Source organism: Lathyrus oleraceus, chromosome 1 (assembly GCF_024323335.1).
Source record: "Lathyrus oleraceus cultivar Zhongwan6 chromosome 1, CAAS_Psat_ZW6_1.0, whole genome shotgun sequence".
NCBI classification, from domain to species: domain Eukaryota; kingdom Viridiplantae; phylum Streptophyta; class Magnoliopsida; order Fabales; family Fabaceae; genus Lathyrus; species Lathyrus oleraceus.
Window position 1 is genome coordinate 159,926,426 of NC_066579.1, and position 6,423 is coordinate 159,932,848.

Below are 6,423 nucleotides of genomic sequence, written 5' to 3' on the forward strand. Positions count from 1 at the left end.
TTATTATGGATCACTGACAACAAATTTCAAGTATTCTTTATATTTTGTATCAACACTTCACACTGCCTTAATTCACTTATTCTAATATTCTAAAATTTCAATCTAACATCTAATTTAGAAATATATTTTTACAAGTATATTTCAAAATATTATAAATACAATATCAAACACATTTATTTGTGTTGGCGCAAGAGTAGTTTACCAGTGAAATCAATAATGTAATATTTCGTTTGCGAGCCACGAGGATAAAAAAAGGAAAGTTTTGTAGAAGAGAGAATTTTTTTTTTTTTGGTATGAATCAAATATTTTTTATATAAGGAAAATTTCTCGAATCTTTTTTAAAATATTTAGTATTGTTGTGTTTAAGATTAGAATTCGAATTTAAAATATTTGATTAAATTAAAAAAAAAAACTCTTATAGTCTCATTCAAGTATTCTCAAGGGTAGTAGAAAAAATATAAACAATATCATAGATTTTTATAGTTTTTTTTTTGTAAAGTATAATATATTAATACTTTTAATTAATATATTTTTAATCTTTAGAGTATTATAAAACTATATATTAAACTTAATTTTTTTTATCTAAATCCTTAAAAATCTCTCTTCCTTTTTATAGGATTTTGCATTATAAAAAAAATAAACCTTCATATTTAAATTATAGAAAAGGCAGGAAAAAAGAAGAAGATAGTGAAAGCTAAAGCCCGTTAGGGCGATGCGGAACCGATTCATCATAGTCACTCCTCTACCTTCTAAGTTTGGATGGCCAAAAAAAGAAAAGTTGTCATAAAGGAGAAAATTATCATGGTCGTCGTTCCCTTGTCTATCCTCTTACCACCTCCTCAATTTCCTAAAATCACGAGTCGCCCCAAACAAAAAGGAATAGGGTGAATCCTAGAAAATGACTAATTGATGTGGATGTTGTCACTTTTATAGACCTTGATATGATTAATTTCATGGAAGGAAATGACACTTTCTTTTCAAAAGGTGGATCTTCTACCGCTCATAGTGAAGAAGAGTTCTGCTTTTGGGAGAGGAGTTTTGATGGGATGGTGTTCCTATACGTTCATATCAATGCCACTTGCAATGTGAAAAAGAAAAAAAAATCAACTTTCAAAAACATTTCAACTCCTCAACACTTATCTCATAAGGAATGTTGTCTTGGGTCAGACCCTATTCAAAGATTTCATGCTTCGTCCAAAAGGGAAGGAAACTTAAAGGTCAAAGTCAAAAAGGTGAGTGACAACTATGAGCTCATCTAGACCATGTTAACTTATGTAATTCAGAGGATATCTACTCTCGAGAAGGACTTGGTCGGGGCTAATACCGCATCTAGAAAGGCTGGGAAAGAGAAGGACAAACTGTAGAAGGAGAAGAAAATTCCAAAGACAAACTTTCAAAACTAGAGTGGCAAGTTTGTCTAGGTAGAAGATGGGATGCGCACTTTTAAGGTGGACCTTGAGGAGACCCATGTGGATGGTCTCTTTTCTGGATACCAAAGGTTCAAGAAGGCAAGGGAGTAAATACATTGTCTGTACTCCGAGCTCGACCTTGGCAAGCTAGATTACTTGAAGGCAATGGTGGATGGTCACCTAATGAAAGAACTCGGCCCCGTTGATGATCGACATTTGAATGAAAAGATAGAGATAACTCTCTCTCCCAAAGAGGTGGTGCCTACTGACGAGGTTGATAGGGAGGCTAGGATTGTCTTGCCAGATATCTCCCTTAAAGATGCTCCCATCTAGGATATTATTTTATGTCTTTCTGCCAGTTGGAATTTGTTTAAGTAATCTCTCCCTCATTATTAGGGATCATTTGATTGTAATTTATACTCTTTAATTAAGGAATTTATGTCTTGTTCCACATTTTCTTTTTATGCCTTTGCCAAAGGGGATCTTGAATTTTATTGTATTTGTTTTTACCATTTGCATACACTTGTTCCGCAGGGTGTCATACATAGGCTTAAGAGTCCCGTAGGGTTCTTGTGGATACCCTGTAGGCTTCATAGTCCTTATAAGATTCTATTGAATACCCCTTAAGGCTTCGTTTATAGGCTTCAGAGTCCCCGTAGGGTTCAATTGGACACCCTTAAGGGCTTTGCCCATAGGCCTCAAAGTCCTCATAGGATTCTGGCAGTAATATGGGAGGATAACATAGATCGATTGTAACACCCTTCTAAATACCCCAAATTATTATAATTAAAATAACAATATATATATTCATCAGAGTAATTATGCCCCGAAGGGTGTCACACAATCATTTCACAACAATTATCAAAATATCCTGTCATGCTCATTTCTTTAATCAAAATAAGATTCTTTGCATAAATCGCAGCGGAATCAATTCAACATCAATGTAAAACATGTAACACTATACATGTAAATCATCCAACAACCAATATCAAATTAATTAAAACATTCCCTCCCGATGTTACACCTATCAGAGCATGACCCATAAGAAACTACTCTAGACTCCAAGCATAAGCTTCTACTCAACTCATTTCTCGTTACCTGAAAAATAGGCGTAAGGGTGAGTTCCTCAATCAATATAATAAGCATTATAGAACAATATGTAATGCCAAGTAATTAACACATTAATTCACCCTAATCGGACTACGCATTCAGCAACAGCAATATTCGTCCAAATATCATACTCAACAGTAGATTCTCAACCATACTCATCATCAACAACACAACACACCACACACATATAATACTGGAATACATCCATTCATATTATATGCCATACATTTATTATGCAATGAGACTCTATGCATGCGGTACCGACTATTTGTGAACATATAGTTCAACCTCACCGTCCAAATCCAGGCACGGCTACCAAGCTCACTAGTCCCACTCATTTGAGACATAGTGACTCACTCACTAATTCCTCACCATGGGAATTAGCTACCACCCCAAATGGGCCATGAAATGCACGCTAATCACCTAGCATGCAAACATCAACAACAACAATCAAAATGATTTACTCACTAATTCCTCACCATGGGAATTAGCTACCACCCCAAATGGGCCACAACATGCATGCTAATCACCTAGCAATGCAACATCAACAATAATCAAGAATAGACACATGCTCACACTCTAAGCCATAATACAGTCTATTCACACATGTATACATTCACATCATCATGTATACCATCACACATTATCAACATAATTAATCACAAAAGCATATCATATCATGCCACATAATCAAACACAGTACTAGCCCGCTCTACTAATACCTATACCACTCAAAACAACGGGAAACGATCCCTACAACATCATATCTCAGCTAAGTACATCACTCAGCCTAAACAACCAAAAACTGCACAACAACAGTTCAGGAAAATCCCAACTCTGCCCATACGCGTACTGTCCATGCCATACGCGTATTGCCCAAACCTGGCCAACTCCATACGCGTAATGCCTACTCTCTTACGCGTATTGCGCATTTCCTCGCCCAACTCATACGCGTACCACCTATCCCATACGCGTACGCTACGCGTAACAACTTCCCATTACGCGTACCAACAGAGACCAATTCACGTTCAAAATGCCATCTTTTCCACCCATACGCGTAAGGCTTTCCCCCATACGCGTACCAACATCTCATACGCGTATTGCCTAGTGCCATACGCGTATGACCAGAGACCAGAGCTCTCAGATCTGCAATGACTTTCTCTGCTACGAGACCTATCCAATTCAACCTTCTACAGTCCAAATTTCACACACAATTCATTCATATCATCTAACACGAATCATACACTTTCGATTTCACAAATTTCTAACCTTTCTACCTCTAATTCCTACGAATTTCGTCAATTATAATCCAAATTTTCGTTCATCTCAAAAGTTCACAAATTCAACATATATCATCCAATCATAGGTAAAACAATGGTCTATTACTACCCAGTACATATCATCCCATAATACCCGTTAATCGATGATAAACCCCCCTTACCTGAGTTAATCCGGCGGCCTCTGAGCTCCAAGCTTCTCCTCCCTTCAACCCTTGTTCTCTGGTTCTCTTTTTGCCCTTTTTCCACGTTCTGCCTCTTTTCCCTTTTCACGTGAAACAATAAACCTTTTTACCAAATGGGACCTTTTTTACTGATTTCCACTTTTATTCCAATTATAAAATAATAGTCCACTAATAATAATCCCAATAATTATTATTCCAAAAATAATAATATTAATCCAAACTTCAAATTATTCAATTAAATTAATAAATAAAATATTAATTTAAATTAAATAATTAGCTTATTTTAATTGGGGTGTTACAACTCTCCCCCACTAAAAGAGTTTTCGTCCTCGAAAACATACCTCAAGCGAACAACTCCGGATAAGACTCCTTCATCTGGCTCTCCAGTTCCCAAGTCACATTGCCACCTGCTGGTCCTCCCCAAGCTACCTTCACTAAGGCAATCTCTTTACCCCGCAACTGCTTCAACTTTCGATCCTCGATCCTCATAGGTGATGTTTCAACAGTCAGGTTATCTCTCACCTGTACATCATCTACTTGGACTACATGCGACGGATCATGAACGTATCTCCTCAACTGAGACACATGAAAAACATCATGCAAATTCGCAAGCGACGGCGGTAAAGCGATACGATAGGCTACCTCTCCTATCCTCTCCAAAATCTGGTAAGGACCAATAAATCGAGGTGTCAACTTCTTCGACTTCAAGGCTCGACCAACCCCAGTTATCGGAGTAACACGAAGAAACACATGGTCTCCCTCTTGAAACTCAAGTGACTTCCTCCTCTTATCATGATAACTCTTCTGACGACTCTGAGCAATTCTCATCTTCTCCTGAATCATCTTAATCCTTTCTGTAGTCTGTTGAACAATCTCCGGTCCAACCACCGCACTCTCACCGGACTCATACCAACATAAAGGTGTCCGACATCTCCTACCATACAAAGCTTCAAACGGTGCCATACCAATTCTCGAATGAAAACTATTGTTGTAGGTGAACTCAATCAAAGGCAAATAACAATCCCAAGCACCTCCTTTTTCCAAAACACACGCTCTCAAAAGATCCTCTAATGACTGAATCGTCCTCTCAGTCTGACCATCAGTCTGCGGATGATATGCAGAACTCAATCTCAGCTTAGTTCCCAAAGCTCTCTGCAACCCTTCCCAAAACTTCGATGTAAATCTAGGATCTCTGTCCGAAACAATACTCGACGGAATACCATGCAAACTTACAATCTTCTCAATATACAACTCGGCTAATCGCTCTAGTGGATAATCCATTCTGATCGGAATGAAATGAGCCGACTTCGTCAACCTATCAACAATCACCCAAATGGCTTCAAAATTCTTATTTGTCCTCGGCAAACCAGAAACAAAATCCATACTGATACTATCCCACTTCCACTCTGGAATAGCCAACGGTTGCATTAGCCCAGACGGCTTCTGATGCTCAATCTTTGACTTCTGACAAGTCAAACAGGAATAAACAAAACTCGCAATTTCTTTCTTCATTCCCGGCCACCAAAATAACTTCTTCAAATCATGGTACATCTTCGTAGCTCCAGGATGAATACTCAAACCACTACGATGTCCTTCTTCAAGAATACTATTCTTAAGCTCAGTAACATCCGGAATACACACCCGGTCACCAAATCGCAAAACACCATTCTCATCAACTCGGAATTCACCACCTTGACCTTGATTCACTAAAGTCAACTTATCAACCAAAAGCATATCGGATTTCTGACCCTCTCTGATCTCGTCCAAAATACCACTTGTTAACTTCAGCATGCCCAATTTAACACTATTGTGAGTACTCTCACACACCAAACTCAAGTCTCTAAACTGCTCAATCAAGTCCAATTCCCTAACCATTAACATAGACATATGCAATGATTTCCGACTCAACGCATCGGCCACTACATTTGCTTTACCCGGATGGTAATTCAAACCAAAATCATAATCCTTCAAGAATTCTAACCATCTCCTCTGTCTCATATTCAGCTCTTTCTGATCAAACAAATACTTTAAACTTTTATGGTCACTGAAAACCTCAAATCTTGATCCATACAAATAATGCCTCCACAACTTCAGAACAAATACCACAGCTGCCAACTCTAAATCGTGCGTCGGATAGTTCCTCTCATGAACCCTTAGCTGTCTCGAAGCATAAGCTATAACCTGCTTATTCTGCATCAACACACCACCTAAACCCAACAATGAAGCATCACAATAAACCTCAAATAATTCCGACGAACTCGGTAATATCAGAATAGGAGCAGTAGTCAACCTTCTCTTTAACTCTTGGAAACCTTCTTCACATTTTGAATCCCAAACAAACGCTTGCCCCTTTCTAGTCAACATTGTCAACGGTAACGCCAACTTAGAAAATCCCTCAATGAACTTCCTATAATAACCTGCCAGTCCAAGAAAACTTCTTAT